We start from the raw sequence: 20,254 nt of genomic DNA on the forward strand, positions 1-20,254 counted from the left end.
CTGCTTAATTGAAGTCAAATCTACAGAAGAGCATTCATCTCTATACTCACTTTCCAGTGTCAGGAGCCATCATCATATGTTTCTTCTTCCTCTGGCTATTAAGAGTCAGCTAACCTTCTTAATGAACCTTTTTCCTTCCTGTAAACTCTCCTTATTTTATATGTCAATGGAATTCAGTTTCAAAGTTAGAGAATCAGATTCTTACTCTTTCACGATTACTCTGTTTACTTGCCAAGCAGTTGTTCTTACTGGAAATACAATAATGTGCCAACATATTTAAAAGCCATTTTAAGTTAAATTTGTTATTAAGAGATTACCGTACCTCATGAAAATGATATAAAAGGATATTTTCTTTTTTGTTTTTTGTTTTTGTTTGTTTTAGTGGAGGGTGGAGAGAGTGCGGGGTAGAGAGGAGTGATGTGGTGGTAATAATAACCTTGGTTTAAGAAAGATGAAATATGTCTGTTTGTTTTGGAATGCACTATTTAATTACAGTAGATATTATCTGAAGCGAAGAATGTTTTTCTGATAAATTGATATTTTGTGGCTGGTATAAAATGCATCTTATCCTCCACAACTCAGCTTAAGGGAAATTGCATACATTCTCTAAATAACGCTTCACTAAATTTAACATTTCTAGTGAAAATTTCCTCAGGCCATTGATTCACAAATTTTAATTAACAAAGTTGAAATTCAGATTATTTTAAAAACACTGAATATAGTCATGAGGATTCAGAGCTTTAAAATTAGGGTCACAATTTCCATTTATGAATGAAACATTCTCAAATCATATTAGAAATAAGAATTTTTGCCTGAATAATTAGTATGTAGTAGTTAATGAGGAATGAGAGTTAGAGTGTATTTTGCCAGAGTAATTTTTGTCAGTGTAAGCGAGAACCAGCCTAACTTAATCTATAAAAAGGGAGTTATTTGAAAATCAATAATATTTATACAGTAATTGATGTGAATAGGCAGGTGTGTTTCTAGTTAAATTCTCCTGCTACCACTTTTTATTTACTTGGAAAAAATCTTCTACCTTCTTGCATTTTGCATTTTAACTTCTCAGGGAACTCTCTTTCAGTCTTGTCATAATTATGTTCATTTGTCAAATGCTTGTTGAATGTCTGTGTCAGGTACTATACTAAACATATTGGATCTGAAAATGAGTGAGACAGGTATTTTGCTTTCAAGGGTCTTCTAGTATGCTACAGAAGGACTACATATTCATTTTCATTATTATATTTAAATCTCAAAGCAGGTAAAATAATTGAGAATTTTGTTATTTTGTTAATAGAAAGCATTTATTAACTAAGTACCTAGCAGTTTTTTCTGTTGTATTGCGTTCAGCAGACTCATGATTTTTGTCTTTTAGTCATTCACAATCTGATATAGACATTGCTGTTCAAATAAAACTTGAATCTATGTAAGAATATAAGACATTGTCCGGAGACAACTCAAATTTGTGAGGAAAGAATAATTAATGATGTTTGGACTTTTTCTTAGGAATTAGGAAAATATTTAGATTTTCACCTAACAGTTCATAACAAAATAAGTTCCAAGTGGATAATAGTAAAATTAAAAAAAAATCAAGCTGGTCATAAGTTAGAAATAGTAAAATTAGTATCAATCATCTGGAAGAGAAAAGAATTTCAGTCTGAAAGCAAAGAAACATGTAATTAATGAAAAGATAGTCTGATTTAAATTAAAGTTAGTTATGTAAAATAAGAAGGAAAGAAAATGAACTATTTGCAGAGAAAATATTAAATTACTGAATGAATAAGATTAAAGGATGATCATAAACATGAGTCTTATTTATATGTTTGTATAATTTGTTTCTTTTATTGTCATAGGAAATTTGTTATGGGGACTAAATTTAGGACAGAAAAGAGTAATTTATGAAAGGTTTGACTGAGTTTCTAATTAATGATACAAACTGTTACACTGGAAGAATCATATGCTATGGGAAATGCCAACATAAATCAGGCACTCATTTATTCTACAAACATTATTTGAAGATTTAATATGTTCCAGATACCATACTAACTGCTAAAATGATAAATACGAATAATAAAGAGCTATTTCTGAAGGAAAGCTTAGGGATGGAACACTTCCCCATTTCTTCCTCTCTTTCGTAAGGCTAGTTCATCAATCCATCCACTCATCTGTCCATCCCCAAAATAGATTTAATGAGTCCCTAGAAGGCCTAGGGCCTTATAATAGGTATAGGAATATTAAGATAAAAAATGAAACTGTCATTAAGGTGTTTTAGTCAAGTGGGTGGGCAGAGGAAATGGTGGTTAAGCGATACCAGAGATAGAAGTTATTCCAAAGAATAGATATCTCTGGCTCCCTGAGGAGAAACATAGCACTGTGTAGATCTTAAAAATTGACACCAAAATATTAATGCATTTTATTTATTCGATTCTACACTCTTAACACAAGATATTTTTCTTTCTAAGGTAATGCTTAATGAAATAATCAAATCCTTGTGAGAACATCATTGCTTGTGAATTACCTCATGCATTTTAATAATGTATAAGTCAATTTTGACAAGTATCTGTCCTTATGATTTGCTAATGGTTAAAAATACAAAAGCAGAACAGTCTTCTTTTTGACATAAAGGACGCAAATATTACAGATAGAATGAACTGTGTACAGCAAGAGAGGAGGACAATAGACAAAAACTTTACAGAGATCAGTTATGCATTTTTTTGTTTAATATTTGCTTTTTATTTGTCCCATCACGTTTCATTTTTCTCATTTTCAGTCTTCTTTCTTTAGTTTTATTTCCACTTTATAGTTACTGCAATCTCTTATGTTTCATTAGAATGTCTTAATTTTCTCGAAGTTTATTCAAGAGGTCCATTCATTTTTACACTTAAAATTTTTTAGGTATATAAATACCCCAAAATGAGTATGATCCTTAAAATATTTGAGTGCTATATAAACTTTGAAATGTTATAGAAGAGTGAGGTTAATTTTTTAAAATTAGTAGTAAATAAATGCTCAGAAATAGAGTCTTATAAACCATTACCTGCTTGTCAGTGTCAATATTTATCTATTGCATTGTGTCTCCCTCCCCCCCCTCCCCCATTGATCACTGGGCTCATGTTTATGCATTGACTGAAGTGATTTCATAATTCCTTGATACACAGCTGGGGTTGGAATCTCATTCTGGTGATTCTTAGCTCTGTGCTCTTTCTACACATTTTTCCGATTTTGTTTATAATAGAGCATTGAAAGAACAAAACCATGTGACAAAGGTAGGAAGTGGAAATAAATCAAAACTGGTACTTAATGTATGTGTCTCAGTGGAATGCTTGTATAGTCACTTTTAAACAGTTACTTGCTATAGTTATACACTTAGAAATTGACATCTTACAATCATCAAACATCTTGTTGAGAGAAAGTAAAGGGCAGTGATTTGCATTAAGTCGCTGTCTAAATTGGTTAATTGGCTTTCTACAGAACTCCCCTGTTTACTTTGTTTTTGAAATAATCACAGTTACAATGTTAATTTACAAAAAAAAATATATGCTTCCCAGAGCAAGAATTCGTATGCAATAGCTTAGCTGTTCAGTTCTTATTATCAGGAGCAAGTGCCTTGTAGCAAAAATTACCCACACATAGATTTCCTTTGGGGGAGGATTAAAACTGGGAAGTCAGCAACCTAAAGAGACTTAACATTCTTGGTTTATAAACATTATTGAATAGGTGAATAATTGTAAGGAACTACAGAAAGTATTATTCTTTCACTTATCCATGAGTATTTCTGTGGAAATTGTCAAGGAACAATTGTACTATGAAGTTGGTAAAAGAGTTTAATGGATGAATGGAGAAAAGTCATTGGCTTTATCTGTGCAGGAAGATTATAATGAGGAATTGAAAAGTTACTACATTTAGCAGAAAACAGAATGCCCATTTATCTAAATTATTAGTTGTTTAAAGTGAAATATGGCTTATTTTCCATTTTACATAAGGAAACTTTATGATCTGTATATGATGCAAAATTTTAAATTACTTTTAATACATTTCACAAGGATGGATTGTGTTTTCAGAAACTTATGACTGATTTAGAAAGGAAAATTTTGTGTTTTGAATTATATCTCCTGATATATTTTTATTTATAGAAATGTGCAATTGTACTGTTAATGGCAATTTAATTTTAGCCTCTGGAAAACAAGACTTCACCCTAGTGACAATCTCTAACAATGTTTCTGGGAATTTAAGAATTTGAAAAAGAATACTATCTTATGTATTGTGCAGTTCCACAAATATCTAGAGTCTATTGAGAGTATCATTTAAAACTATTCACAGTATATATATAAATGTTCATAATATCACTTTTAAAAATGAGTCAGTTTTAGAAATCAGGTATAATTTGGGAAATTTTTTCTCCCTCTAATTCAATAAAATCATAGTCCTCATAAATAACCTCATTAAAATATATTAATGTAATTAGACATCAGTCGAAAAGCTATTTATTGGTATTCATGAGTAACTACCAAGAAATGTTTTAACTATATATAAGATTTTTTTAAAAATATAGTCTTTTTATGCCAGAAATATCTGAGAATACACTTTTTGGCTTATCTGCACTAATGATAGTGGGAATCTGTCTTTTAAATATTTATAGTTCTGTAGATGTGAACTGATAGTTCATTGTTACTTTAATTTGTAAATCTCTGAATTTGAGCTTTTGTTTAATGTCCCATCCCCAATTTTAATTTTTTCTTACATAAATTGCCGCTTAATTGCACATTTTCTGTTAGGTTGTTTATACCTGTCTTATCAAGTTTTAAGAACACTTTTATACCATAGAGTTTAATCTCTCTCTTTATTTCATATTTTCCCCAAATTTATACTTTGTTTATTGAGTTTATTCATATTGTCTTTGCCATATGAAAATTTTAAAACTTCGTATAGTCAAATATATCTTTTCTCTTTATAATTTTATAATATATTTACCTTGACCATGAAAGTCTTCCAGAACTTTACATTATACACATAACAGGCTGTATTTGCTAACAGGCACTTTTTTGTTCTATTCTTTTATATTCAAGTCTTTAATCCTAAATGTTTAAAGATATGATATAAAATAGTCATCCTATTTAATTTTCTTCCAGATGTATATTTAATTTTGCCAGTACCACATATTAAGCCATTCACCTTTTCTTTCCATTGGTCTCATTTTTTTGGAGATTATCTATCTGATAATAATCATATTATCTCTTGCTCTTTGTTCTTATGTTAATTCCATTATTTAATAATAGAGGCTTTTTCAGTAAGTTCTGATATGTACGTGTCCTTTCTAGATTTTTTTTTCAAATTTCGGGCATCTACTCTTTCATATAAATTTAAGATAATCGTATCAGATTAAGGACTAAAATTAGGTTTCTCATTGGGAATTCATTAAATATACATAGTAATATTGAGAGACAATATTTTTAATAATAAGAGTTCTGACTTAAAAGTATTATTTTTCCATGTTGGGGAATGTCTTTATATCCTCTAATAAGATTTTAGTGTTTTTTTTTTTTTTTTTTTTTTTTTTTTTTATAAAGGTTTTGTGACCATTCTTGGTGAAAATAGTCCTAAGTATTTTATTCTTTTTCGAGGATCATGAGTGAAATATTTGTATATTTATATTGTTTTTAACCTCTTTAACCAATTTTCAGTCTAGTAATTTCCTTCCACTAGAACTTTCAAGTTAGTGTTTTGTTTTTTTAAGTGTTATAACTTTTACAGGTTTTTAAGTTTTAAGTGTGGCCTCATAAGTTTGGTAAGAGTGATGCTATTATTTGGAGGCAGTGCACGTTAGGATTTAGAATACATGAAAGGATCGCCCATTATTATCTCTAGAAGCTTCATGTCACACTGAGTATGTACTTGTATTTCATCATGAGTCTCATTGAATCATTTTATTGGAAGATTTTTTTTTGAGTGAAGAGATCTTGTAAAAATAAAATGAGAAGTATCACCAGTAAAGTATTTGACATCTATTCCTTAGATTATTTTTCTTCCCCCATATCCTATAACCTCCTTGGAATAATAAAAATAGGAAATGCACAGCTTTTTCAATTCACATTAACTACCGCCTATCTCCTCACCATACACAGGTATTCTTGGTTTGATTCATTTGATTAGTACTGCTAAAATACTTATATATTGTGGGATCTTAAGGGGCAAATAAAGAGGGATGCCTGGATTGTTTGAAGAGCTATTCACATTGGTTCTTTACGCTGGCAGAATATGTATTACTACTGTCTTGCATATAATGAAGAACATAGAGACGATAATTAGATCTGTGGGCTGCTCATGGATTTTTATTTATTAGATGATAGAATCAGTGATTCCTCCAAAAGTTTTGATTTTCCTTAATTATTTTGGGATTATGAATTCCTTTTGGACTCTAATGAAAATATAAAACGCTTCGCAAGAAGATGTTTACATGTTTACATAGGCATGGTTCTGTATGCTATCCGGTTTAAGGAGGTTAGCATATCTCTTGAAACCTGCCCATGGACCTACCTGGTTCCATTATCTCTCATAGTTATGATCGTTAGGGTTTAAAACACTAATCATTTATTTTATCTTTTGCTACTTTAAAGTGTCAGGCCCCCAGCTTTTTCATTTAAAAAGCAATGGTTTGGATGTGATGACCTCTAAAACCTATTACAACTCTCACACTCTTTGAACCGCAGGCAAAGATTACTGCAGTATCACAGTTTAACCTGATGAAAGCAGTGCACTCTTATTATTTCACAATTACAGAGCTCATTCTCGTTAGTGTTTGCTATTGATTTAATTCTTTGGCAGTCATAAATTGTACTTAATCTTACTTAACAGGTTTTTATTGAGTACCGAGTAATCACAAAGCACTGTGTATTGCTTATAAAGTTGAGTCCCTGTCCTTAAGGATTTTACAGTGTAAGTTAAGATGAATATTTTAATGAATGCTGCTAAAGAGAGATATGAAGTGTAGGGATTAAAAAGAATTAAACTGAAATTGGGAAACTTTGTCTATAAAGGGCTGGATACTAAATATCTGGTTTTGTGGGCTACACGGTCTCTGGCATTACTGCACAACTCTGCCATGGTATGAAAGTGGCCATAGACTGTTCTCAAATGGATACTTATGGCTGAATTCCAGTAAAACGATTTACAAAAACGGGGAGCAGGCCAAGACTGTCATTTGTCCACTCCTGGAATAAGGAATTATATTCCTCAAGGAGCATTTCAATAGAAGAAATGGCATTTGGGATGTGATGAAGGAATGATAGGCTTCCTATCGTTTGGATGCGACAGAAGCAATAAGGAGCAAGAATTCCAGGCTTGGGAGACAATTTGAACAAATAGAAGTAAGAATGTTTCAGAAACTGTTATATCATTGATTCAGATGGAGAACCTGTTTTTTTATTTATATTGTTCAATATTGGGGAGATTCCATGAGAAAATTTTTCCATTTTCATGACTCAGATGACCTTTAGTCTTATTTTAACATTTTAAATATTGTTTTACTGCTGTTTATGTTAGGGATTCTGATAAAGAATGGATTACATGGAGAAAATTATGGGCCATTTGTTTTAGACTTGACATTTACATTGGTAATCGAGAGAGAGCTCTTTAAAAATGTTTCTGTCACATATCCTTTGATGAATGAAGGATGCTTCTCTATTTTAACATTTTTTTGAGATATAATTGACATGCAATATATACTACCTACTTAAAATATACAGTTTGATAAATTTGAATTTGTTTATACATTGTCAGACATCACCACAATCAAGATAGTAAACGTATCCATCGTTCACTGGCCTTTTCCAATGCCCCTCGGTAATTACTCCCACTTGACCCCTTTCCTTGCAGCACCAAGTAACTACTGCTCAGCTTTCAGTAACTGAATATTACTCTGCATTTTATAATGTTTTATATAAATGAAATATGTAGTATCTTCTCTTTTCTTTCACCCAAGGCAGTTTTGAGATTCAGTCTTGTTATTTATGATGATAGTTACAATTCTATTTATGTCCTAGTCTTTTGGTTGTTTTGAGATTTTTGCTCTCCCAAGTAAAGCTCTATGAACATTAGTGTATAAATCTTTGTATGGTTATGTGCTTTCTTTTATCTTGCGTAAATAACTAGAATTGAAATGGTTGGACATATGGTAGGTGTGCGTTTAAATTTTTAAGAATCCGTCAAACTAGTTTCCAAAGTGATTGACCATATCACATTCTAATAAGCAGCGTGTGCCACTATGCAAGTTCCAGTTCCTCCACATTCTTGCGAACCCTTGGTATGGTTAGTCTTTTAAACTTTAGTCGTTCCAATAGGGTTGGAGTGGTGGTATCACAATGATTTTAAGTTGTATTACCCTAATGATGAATGATGACATTTTTATATCATTAAAATGATATATCATAAAATGACATAAAAATGAGATTTTTTCATTTGCTTATTTGTTGTCTGCATATCTTCTTTTGTGAAGTATCCGTTCAACTCTTATGCCAAATTTTTAATTGGGGCTGTGTTTTCTTATTTAGTTTAGAACATTTTTTATATGTTTTGTGAAGGGGTTCAGAATAGGACTCCCCAAGATGTGTTACTTTGGCATGTGGATTATTTTGAGCTGAGGGCAGTAGAGACTCTGAGAGCTCATGACAAACTTTTATCTCTCCCTTAAAGAATTTAAGTTTGGGGACCTTTGCTATAGTTATTGCTGGAAATAACTTTTTATGATTTATCTATATAGCAGGGCAAATATCTAATAACTAAACATATGCTCTTCTTATTGTCCTGGGAATTACCCTCCTCCCTCCTGAAGCCCTAGATACCTTATCCCATTCCTTAGCTTGGGATGTCATATATACTTTATTTTATTTTTCAGTCTCTAACTGAATGTATGTGGGGTTTCTGTACGTATGTAATTAAATTTGATTATTTTTTCCTTTTAAGTGGTCTCATGTTGATGTAATTAGATCAGTCGAAGGAACCAGAGGGGCAGTGTACACAATTTTTCCTCCTCAACAGTTAGCATAGTGGGTAGGTTTTCCATCAAAAATAAGCATTCTTGCCAAGTCATACTTCTGGATCTCTACTTGAAGAGTTCAGTGGAAGCAGAGTGGTGACAGTCTGTTTTTTTTTTTTCCCCCTATATTTAAATTAGCAGAAAAAAAAATTATTTGTGGAATTAGTAGTTGCTTGGGTATAGTGATTCTTGGTTATTTGGTGTGAGTGCTCATGGATTTTGTTAATACTTTTCTTCCCAGAGATGGATTTTCTGCTAGCTAGAGGATGCATATCCATCTCCTGGGTAGCCAAGTAATCTGTGGATCCTAGTTTAGGAAATGAAAAAATGGAAGAACTCTTGGCTTGATAAGTCACCTTATTTTGTTCCAAAGGAGGAAACATGTGATTCCCTTTGATTTAAAATGGCTATTTAGCTAAAAGAGGCCCCTCATCTTTCTTAAGCTAACTCTGGGAGTGAATTTTCTGGATTTAGTGCTTGCATTTTTGGTTAAGCCATAAAAGGGTTCTTTGGTTTGAGGCGCTATTGAGATGACTAGGTGTTGCTCCTCAGTGGCTAGCCAATGGATCCTTTGAATTGGAAAAACTTCAAATTGAAAAAAAGAAAAAATGGGAGAGGGGAGCTGTCATATTGTTACAATGGCTAACCATTAAGACTTCCTTAATAAGATGGAAGGACAAAAGTTAGAAAAAAAACAAAGTCCACTCTGATTGCTGTTTTGCCTTCAGATATTTGCAGATACTGTAAAAAAAAAATAAATCAGTACATTGGAGGTACAATTGTTCTGCATTTAAGAAGAAAAGGAAAAGGATAAGAATGCAAAATCTTACTAAAGACAAACTAAAAATTTTGCGTCCTAAGAACTTTACTTGGTAACTATCAGGTTGGAAGCTCCATATTATAGCCAAACAGAAATGTGGGCTAAACTCCATTAGCAGCTGGGATCCAGCCAAACTGCTTATTTTATTTATTTATTTTTCTTTGGTTTTCTCCTGTTATCTTCTATGGTTTTAGAGTTTTGCATTTTATATTTAGATCTGTGATCCATTTTGAGTCATTTTTTATGAAGGCTGTACGGTCTGTTCCTAGATTTTTTCTTTCTTTTTTTTTTCTTTTTTCGGCATATGAATGTTCAGTTGGTTTAGTACCCTTTGTTTAAGAGACTGTCTCGCTCCATTCTTTTGCCTTTGTCCATTCATAAAAGATAAGTTGACTATATTTATGTGGGTCTTATTATGGGCTCTTTATTTCGTTCCATTGGTCCATTCTTTCACCAATAAGCTCACTCTTTATTACTGTAGTTTTACAGTAAGTCTTGAAGTTAGGTGGTGTCAGTCCTCAATATTGTGTTAGCTATTCTGGATCTTTCGCCTCTCCATATAAACTTTTGAATTAGTTTGTTGATATTTGTAAAATTATTTGCTGGGATTTTGATTGGAATTTTATTGCATCTATAGATCAAGTTAAGAATAACTAACATCTTGACAACATTAAGTCTCTCTGTCAAGGAACATGGAATATCTCTGCATTTATTTAGTTATTCTCTAATCTTATTTTCTTTGTGAGAAGGTTTTTTTAGCTACAAATTCAGTCATTTCAGTAGATACAGGTCTATATAGGGTTTCCTATTTTTCTTGAATGAACTCTCCTATGTGCTGTCTTCTTGGGAGGTTTTCTGTTTCATCAGATATTGTTAATTTGTATCTACTCTGTTTTTCTCAGAATCAGCTGATTTTATTGATTATCATTGTTTTACATTTCTATTTTGATGTTTTCTGCTCCAACTATGATTTCTGACTATATGTATTTATTGATTTCTGCCCGTTCTATCAATTTTTGCTTTATGTATTTTGACATTCCTTTATTAGATGCATAAATCTTTAGGATTGCTATGTTTTCTTGATGAATTATTACTTTTATGAAAACCTCTTATTCCCAGTATTATTCTTTGCTCTGAAATATAATTTTTTAAATATTAATATAGTCATTCTAGCTTTCTTTTGACTAGTGTTAGCATGGTATATATTTATTGTCCTTTTATTTTTAACCTTTTTATTTTTTTATACCTAAAGTGTGTTTTGTACATGTAGTGCACAGTTAGATCTTTTTTTAATTCAGTTTTATGATATTTGCCTTCTAATTGCTGTGTTTATAAACAGTTTACATATTGTGCGATTATTGATATGAGGTTTAAGCTTATCATTTTGCTTTTAGTTTTCTATTTTATCTTTATTTTGATCTCCTCCCCTCTTTATCTCCCTCCTTTTGGATTGAGTACTTTTTAGAATAGTTTCATATTATCTCAGTTTATTATTATTAGCTGTAATTCTTCATTTTGTTACTTTAGTGGTTGCTTTAGAACTTATAGCATGCATTTTTTAATTTGCCAGATTTTACCTTCAAGTGATATTATTCCACTTCATATATATATATATAATATAAAAAACTTTACAGTAATATTCTAATATTTCTCTTCTCCCATCCTTTATGCTGTTGTTATCAAATATTTTATTTACATACGTATTATATTTCCTACAATATCTTCTTTTTTCTTCTTTTTCCCCTCCATCTCTCCCTTTCCCTATACTGACTTGTTTACTTCCTTCTCTGTTTCTTTTTTCACAGTCTCCATTGCTATGTTTTCAAATTCACCACCCTTTTTTTTGTTTGTTTGTGTTTTTCTGGTTCACATAATCTACTGAAAAACTGATCTGGTATATTTTTTACCTCAGACCTTGTCCTTTTCATCTTTGTAGTATTATTTATTTGTTTTCTACTGTTTTTCTTCTTAACTCTTAAGGTGGGGTTTCTTTCCTTTCATTTGCTACAAAATAAAGCATATCTTCATTTCCCTTATTATTTCACTCGGGCTCTTTTTTCATAGATTTTCCTTTTATATATGTGTAGAATCCACACTGCATTATTTTTTGCTTTAAGCACTCAATTATATTTTCTTTAGAAATTTACCTTTTAGCCACATAACTTGGCATCCATTTTTATTTCTTCTTTTTCTTTCTACTAACATCTATTCATAGTAGGTCCTGTTAGGACTACCCTTCTAGTTCTCATATCTATCTCCTTTGTTTTGACAGATTGATAATTGACAGTTGCCAGGACAACTAAATCCTGGCTTCCTTCTGTTGTCTCTCTGTCAGCTGACTACTGCTGAAGAATTCCCGCTGATGTACATAGCAGACCTTTTAATTCCCTTTTCCAGGATCCCACAGTTCATGAATTTGAATCTGACCGGATCTCCTAATAAGTTAGTTCTTTCCATTGCTCCACTGTGTAGATGTTTCACTTCTATTAGTAAAGAAGCTCCTGGAAGCCTGATTACATGTGATTAAGCAACAGACAACAAATAAGAGCTGTAGGAATTCAAAGAAAGATAGCAGTATGCTTATAGTAGATGTATATGTCTTCACGGGGAGGTTTCATTTGAGCATTTTAAACATTTTAGTAACGGAATAAATGAGAATGCTAATAAATGCTCACTATGTATTACCTTTTAATATCATATGAGAAGACTAAGAATAAATGGATAATTCATTTGACTCACTGCCTTAGAGGTCATTTTTTTCTCATTTAGTTTTTTTTCATTTTTAGATTTTATTAGTTTCAAGGATATAGTACATTGGTTAGACACATATATGTGATTACTCTTTCCTCTGGCTCTACACATAGCTATTACATTACTGCTGACTGCATTCCCTATGCCATACTCCCCATTCCCATGACCATCTATCAACTACTAATTTGTACTTCTTTAACTCTTCGCCGCTTTCTCCCAGCTGCCCCCCACCTCCAAAGGAGAGGCATAGTGACATGAAACAAAGTCCTGTCTGTATCTGTGTCATTTGGAAGCCATCCTATCATTCCTTTTCCATAGTTTGTTCATATGAGCCAAAAGTAATTCTCTCTTTTGCCTAAGCACATGTCATTTACAACCAATGTAGTTCTGGTTAATATGTCACTATATTTTTAACTTTATTTTTTAAATTTTTATTTATTATTTATTAGTATTATTTTTTAGGTGAAGCAACTCTTGGTTGACCTCACAGATTACAAGGACCTTGCCAGTTTGCAATCCCTTATTTTTTAATTTTTTTATTCCTACAGCACCTGGTCTTCCTGGGTGGTCTCCCATCCAAGTACTAACCAGGCCTGACCCTGCTTAGCTTCAAAGAGCACATGGGATCAGGCTTCTTCAGGGTAGCATGGCCGTAGACTATATTTTTTAACTTTAATAATTTAATCCAATGGTTAGTTTTTAATGCCTGTAATTTCAGAGAATCTGTTAAGCGTTCACGGAATTCAGAGAAGAATATACAAGCTTTGCTTTCATGTCTAGAACTTGATGCTTAAAAAGGGAGATTAAGTAAGTCCACAGAGCTAGAATAATTTTACGTCATATGACCTATATAAGAAAAATTAATTAAAAGAGGGCACAATCATCATGTTGAAGGATTTGGGATAGTTTTTCTGGAAGGGGTGGCATTTGAGATGGATTGGATTTCATTGTGCAGACATATGAGGGAGGCTTTCCTTTCCTAGAGGAGAGAATGCATTAAGTTTGGAAAGCATTTAGTAATTTCCAACAATAGTAAATGATTCAGTTTGTCTGTAGGCAGCTAAGTTGTCTAGGCAGGAATGGAAAGTCATGGCTGTATTATGGATGTCTTGAATGTGAAGATCAATTAGCTGTATTTGATTTAGTGAGCATGAGGGGAGAGTATTTAATATTTTTTAGTGTAGATATGCCATGATCAGAGCTGCATTTCAGGATTAGTTTTGTAGTAGTGAATCACCTGAATTTATGTGAACAGAGCCAACACATAGAATATTAGTTTGGAAGATATTACAGTGAACAAGTTTAGGAGTGATGATGACCTGAAATAGATCTAAGAGAGTAGAATGGAAAGGAGGAAACGGATGTCACGTATAAATGATATGTTGGGAGAGGAAATCAGAGATAGTTTATAAGTTTCCAATATAAGTGATTAGCTTGATGGCACTATTAATAACCCATGAATATTAGAAATCCTGTCAACCTCTAGCTTTTAGCACCCAAGCCACATACCACTCATATATTATTTTAAGTGAAAGGCTAAGCTTTATCTAAATGAAGTTTTTAAAAAAATCTTCACCACTATAATCAAAAGACCATATAATTTGGAGTCAGCGAGATCTGGTTTAAATCAAGACTCAGCTGTTTTATAGCTGGGAGACTTAGATAAGATACTTAACCTTTTAAAATCTCAGTTTTGTCACCTCTAATATGAATATAAGAGGATTAACCTCTTATGGTACTCATGTGAATTAGGTGAGATAATATATGTAAAGCAACTGAGAGATGCCTGGGATTTAGCTAGAAGTCAACAAATGCTTCTTAGTCGTAGGCAGTGATGTGCTCCCTAAGTCTCTACAAATCCATAAGCTAGGCCTTACTAAGGATGCAGTATTTGATAAGTATATTTCTAACTGAAGAGGGGAGACTGTTCTCAATTTCATATCTGGTATATCTGGGTTAAATCTTAGTCTATTTCTTTACATTCTCATGGCATTCCCCAAATTTGTGTCTTATTTATTTTGTCTACATGGCTTGTGTTCTATTTTCATTTCTTGTTTCATTGAATCTCTATACTGAACCAGCTTGTTAAACAGTTGGCTGTTCCTCATACATCTTTAATCTAGATGAATCACATAAAATCTCTTTGTAGCTACCTACTTGACTTGGGTCATTATTGTGGCTTTATGAACATATGATATCACCTTTTTTTCCTTCTAGCTTATTATCGGCTTTGTTTTTGATATTGATATATAGAGAGTCTGTATTTTGCTGCCATGTTGTATCTGTCATCTAGATGCTGGCTACCTATTTTTCTACCACATTGCTGGTTAGTAAATCTCATCAGATTTGATGGAAATATTTAAGGTCAGTTTTTTCCTTCAATACTATATTCGTAAACTTAAAATTATGGCCAGTTGCTTTTTGATAAGAGTACCAAAAAGATCCAATGTGGAAAGAATCTTCAGCAAATGGGGCTTAGACAACTGGGTATCCACATGCAGAGAATGAAGTTGGATAGCCTTACCTCACAACACATACAAGCAATTTAAAATTGACCAGAAACCTAAACATAAGAGCTAAAACTATAGAACTCTTAGAAAAAACAAACAAACAAACAAACACGAAGAAATCTTCATGATCTTGGGCTCTGCAGTGATTTTTTATATATGACACTAAGAGCACAAGGAACAAATGAAAATAAATTATATTACATCAAAATTTAAAACTTTTTTGTTATAAATTTTACCACCAAAAAGTAAAAAAAAATCTATATCATGGAAGAAAATATTTACAAATAATATATCTAGAATGTGTAAAGAACTTTCACAACTCAGTACTATAAAAACAAATAACCAAATTAAAAATGGGCAAAGAGTTTGAATAGACATTTCTCCAAAGAAGATATACAAATGGCCAATAAGCACATGAAAATGCTTGACATTATTACATGTTAGGAAAATACAAATCAAAACCATAAATAGTATACCACTTTACACCCACTAGGATAACTAAAAAGTTGATCAGATAATAGTATGTGCTGTTGTGGGTAGAAAGAAACTAGAAGCCTCATACATTGCTGATGAAGGAAATATAAACTGGTGTAGTTGTTTTAGAGAACAGTTTGACAGTTTCTTAAATTGTTAAACATAGACTTTCTATATGTTTCAAATTCCATTGCTAGCTACATATCCAAGAGAAATGAAAACACATGTTTGTCTACTTAAGCATTTGTACGTGAATACTCATAATGCCATTATTTAATATAGCCTAACAGTGGCAACAACCCAACTGTTCATCAACTGATGAATGAATCAGTAAATCTGATATATCTATTTAATGGAATATTATTTGGCAATGAAAAGGAATGAAGTATTGGTATATTCTACCACATGGTAAGGCAAAGAAACCAGTCACAAAAGACCAGGTCCAGATATGTACTACATAATGACATTTTGGTCAATGATGGAATATGTATATAATAGTATAAGATTATGATGGAGCTGAAAAATTCCTATTGCCTAGTGACATCATAATGTCAGAGTATAGCATATTACTCAGGTGTTTGTGGTAATGCTGGTGTAAACAAAACTGCAGCTAGTTGTATAAGGTATAGAAATGCAATTATGTACATTACATAATACTTGATAAAAGTATAAAGAATAAGAATATAAAGAAAAAAACATTTTTGTACAGCTGAGCTGTACAGTGTTTGTTTTAAGCTAAATGTTATCAGAAGAGTTGAAAAGTTTTACAAAGTTAAAGTTTGTAAGTAAAAAAAAATTACAGGAGTGAGAGCACAGACTCTTGAGTTACCTGTGTGGTGGTCAGCATGATGCCCAAGGCCAAGGGAAAGACCCAGAGGCAGAAGATCGGTTACAGTGTTAACCAAAAGTGTCTTAACTGGAATGCTTAACAGAAGGCAGTGCCCTGGATCGAATGCTCCCACATTCGGCATGCCTGGGACCACATTAAATTTGTGTGGTAGAACCCGGCTGAGATGGGGTTGTCAATGGACCGCAACAAGGCAGGACCCCTCCAAAAGAAAAAGGTCAAGGCCATGGGGGTGGACAGAGTGGAGTGGCCTCAGGAACTTATGCAGAAGCCCTATGTGCTAAATGACTTGGAGACAGAAGCCAGCCTCCCAGAAAAGAAAGGATATACAGTGTCTTGGGACCTCATGTATGTACCCTACATGGTAGAGAACCATGGGGAGGACTACAAGGCAATGGCCCAGGATGAGAAGAATTACTATCAAGACAACTCGAAACCAATTCGAAATAAGATCAAAGTCTATAAGCGTTTTTCTCAGCAGAATGGCAAGCCCTCATTGATTCTTTGCAGAAAAATAAGATGGAGGTTGAGTGACTGGTTTAAACCTGCCCAGGCTGAGGCTTCCTCCTGGACCTGAGAAGCTGGAACCAAGGTTTAAGGCAAGGAGGGGTGTGTGGCTGCAGATGAGGCTAGCCAAATCCCATGGAATCAAAAAATTTTCTCCTCTCTCACTCCTTTCTCACTCCTCTCTCTTAGGAAGGAACCGCTTCCCAGAGACTCTGCTGTTTTCAGAATGGGTGGTTTGTTTGTATACAGTCCGTACAGAATAAAACAAGTCTCTTTTACTTAAAAAAAAAATAAAATAAATAAAAATTACAGTAGGCTAAGGTTAATTAATTTTCAAAGATACGATTTAAAAATACATTTAGTGTACCCTAAGCATATAATGTTTATAAAGACTATAGCAGTATACAGTAATTTCCTAAGCCTTCACATTCACATACCACTCACTCACAGATTGACCCAGAGCAACTACCAGTCTTGCAAGTTCCAGTTATATGGTAAGGGCCTTATCCAGGTGTACCATTTTTTTTTATCTTTTGTACCATATTTTTACTGTACCATTTCCATGTTTAGATATGTCGAGATAAACAAATACCCTTTGGTTACAGTTGCCTGTGTAAGTACGATAACATGCTCAATAGATTCGTAGCCTAGGAGCAATACAATAGGCTATACTATATAGCCTAGGCGTGATGTGTAGGCTATACCATCTATGTGTAATTAAACTCAGTCATGTTCTTACGTGATGAAATTGCCTAATAATGCATTTATCAGAAAGTATTCCCATTGTTAAGCAACACATGACTATACTGTGTGATTCCATTTATATGAAATGTCTAGAATTGGTAATTCTATAGAAACAGAAAGTAGATTATTGGTTTCCTAGGGCTGAGAGATAGTGGAATAGGAGTGACTGCTAATCAGTATGGGGTTTCTTTTTGGAAGGATAAAAATGTTCTAAAATTAACTGTGATTATTGCACAACTCCGTGAAATACTGAAAACCAATGAATTATACCCTTTAAATAGGTGAATTTTATTGTATGTGAATTATATTTCAGTGGTGGTTTTTTTTTTTTTTTTTTTTTTTTAAAAACAAGAACACCTCGTTTCAAGTTTAGAGGAAAGGAGCAGCCTATAATTTTCAAAATATGTGGAGAGTATAAAGGAGGAAAAACTTAGATAAACTGAAAATAGTGGAATGAACTAAATAGTAGGGAGTAATGTTAGCTCCTACCCCTCAGATGGAAAAAACCTTTATATTCAGGAAACATACCTTTGAGAACCTGTGTTTGGATATCTTAGTGAAGTGGGAGTTTGTTGGCCTTTTTTTCATGGTTAGCAAAATATTCTGGCCAGTTAATCCCTTCCTACTTTAGACTCACACATATAAATATTTAGTTCCACCTCAAATCTTAATTAAAATTTGCAATGATTTTTCATCATAGAAGGAAAAGGAGAGATGTGTGCTTTAAAAATATGGGTATGCAAACTACTTATATTTTCCAGAGCTATCAGCAAGAATGAATAAAACATTCTCTAGGAGCACTTAGCCATAAGAAGTGAATCAACCATGTAAGAACTTTGAGACACAGTATCTTTGAAGAAATGACTTGTGGAATGAGGTATTCTTTAAATGGAAGAAATATTTTATCAAATTTGTGTGATCAGTATACTCTTAAAGTACATATGAACCTCAGATCACGATAACTTGCATAAATATTTACGGTGTTCTTTTTGCAACCCTGTATCGTTTTTTTTTTTACCATTATATCAATTACTGAATCTTATAGCTGTAGGCCATGATTGTATTGCCATCTGCCCCACTCTCTACAGTATCTTTTGACTATCCAGAAGAGCAGTAGTCCAAGCAAAATTCGTAAATCCATAGAAACTTCAAGTACTAAAAGCACCGTCAAATTGTTCATTAACATAGTTGTAATAAAAACCCAAACCCACATTCTATATGCATCTTAAAGTTTATATTGGTGATGCTCTTTAAATAATTTGTTATCATTAATATTGTCTAGTGTTGAATATTGAGATAGCTCTTTTTTGATGTGAGCTCACTGTTCTTCTCCAGCATTAAATATATGTTTAAATTAATTAATGTCAGTTAAATATATACCTCGTATCTTTAAGAATTAGCCTCCCCCCAAAAAAAAAATAAAGAATTAGTCTCAGGTGGTTAATATAACATAAACATCCCTTTTAAGGAATTATTTGTGTCCTAAATAATCTGAATGTATTTTTTCCTTCCAGATTTGATGTTGTTTCAAGTTGTCCTTTCATATCCTACAGCTTTGTGTTTATAATATTTTCATTATTTCTTAAATGTTTATGAGTCATTCTCTTTCAAAACTTTTTTCCAAAACTTTTGATCAGTAAACTTTCTACAAAATGTAGGAAAGCACATTTATCAAGAGAATTTAACTCTTTCAAATACATATTTGTTTTTCTGTGTCAGTAAAGATAATTTCATTGTGTGCTGTTGTTATTTGTTGTATTTAAAAGTAGATATATGAACTGACTGATTACCACCAACAAAATCAAATCAGTATTCAAAAAAATTACAAAAAACCAAAAGGCCTGAACTGGATGATTTCATAGGTAAATTTTACCAAACATTTTAAAGAAGTAACACTATTTTTCTCAAACTATTCCAAAAAAATTGAGGAAGGAAGGCTCCCTAACTCTTTTTCCAAGGCTACCATTTATTATTTCCAAAAGCAGATACTACCAAAAAAAAAAAAAAAATCTGTAGACCAATATCCCTGATGAACATGGATGCAAAAATTCTCAATGAAAAATTAGCAAACCTAATTCAGCAACACATTGAAAACATCTATGCCCTAATCAAGTTGGGTTTATTTGTTGTATGCAAAGCTGGTTTAATATCTTCAAATCAAGTAATGTTATACAACACATTGACAAATTGAAAGACAAAAATCATATGATCACATTAATTGATATAGAAAAAGCAGTTGACAAAAATAAAGCAGCATCCATTTATGATAAAAACTCTCAGCAAAGTGAGAATGGAGGGGACATACCTCAACATAATAAAGATCATATATGATGATTCCATATATGATAACCAGCTAATATCACACTCAATGGGAAAAGCTAAAAGTCTTTTTCTTAATATTGGGAACAAGACAAGGATGTCTACTTTTATCACTTCTATTCAGCGTAATTTGGAAGTCCTAGCTACATCAATCAGAAAGAAAGAAAGAAAGAGAGAGAGAGAGAGAGAGAGAGAGAGAGAGAGAAAGAGAAAGAAAGAAGAAAGAAAAAAGAAAGAAAGAAAAGAAAAAGGAA

General features: G+C 32.5%; 1 long non-coding RNA gene and 2 pseudogenes across 1 annotated transcript in view; 2 read left to right on the top strand and 1 right to left on the bottom strand.

Moving 5' to 3' along the window:
• The window catches only part of LOC118601637, a 49,245-nt gene that overhangs the window by 25,556 nt on the left and 3,435 nt on the right, over positions 1–20,254 (top strand). The gene's annotated exons all lie outside the window — the stretch shown is intronic.
• LOC118602489 lies at positions 13,139–13,257 on the bottom strand (annotated as a pseudogene).
• On the top strand, positions 15,318–18,024 carry LOC107516986 (annotated as a pseudogene).

Source organism: Rousettus aegyptiacus, unplaced genomic scaffold, assembly GCF_014176215.1.
Source record: "Rousettus aegyptiacus isolate mRouAeg1 unplaced genomic scaffold, mRouAeg1.p scaffold_m13_p_4, whole genome shotgun sequence".
Lineage (NCBI taxonomy): Eukaryota > Metazoa > Chordata > Mammalia > Chiroptera > Pteropodidae > Rousettus > Rousettus aegyptiacus.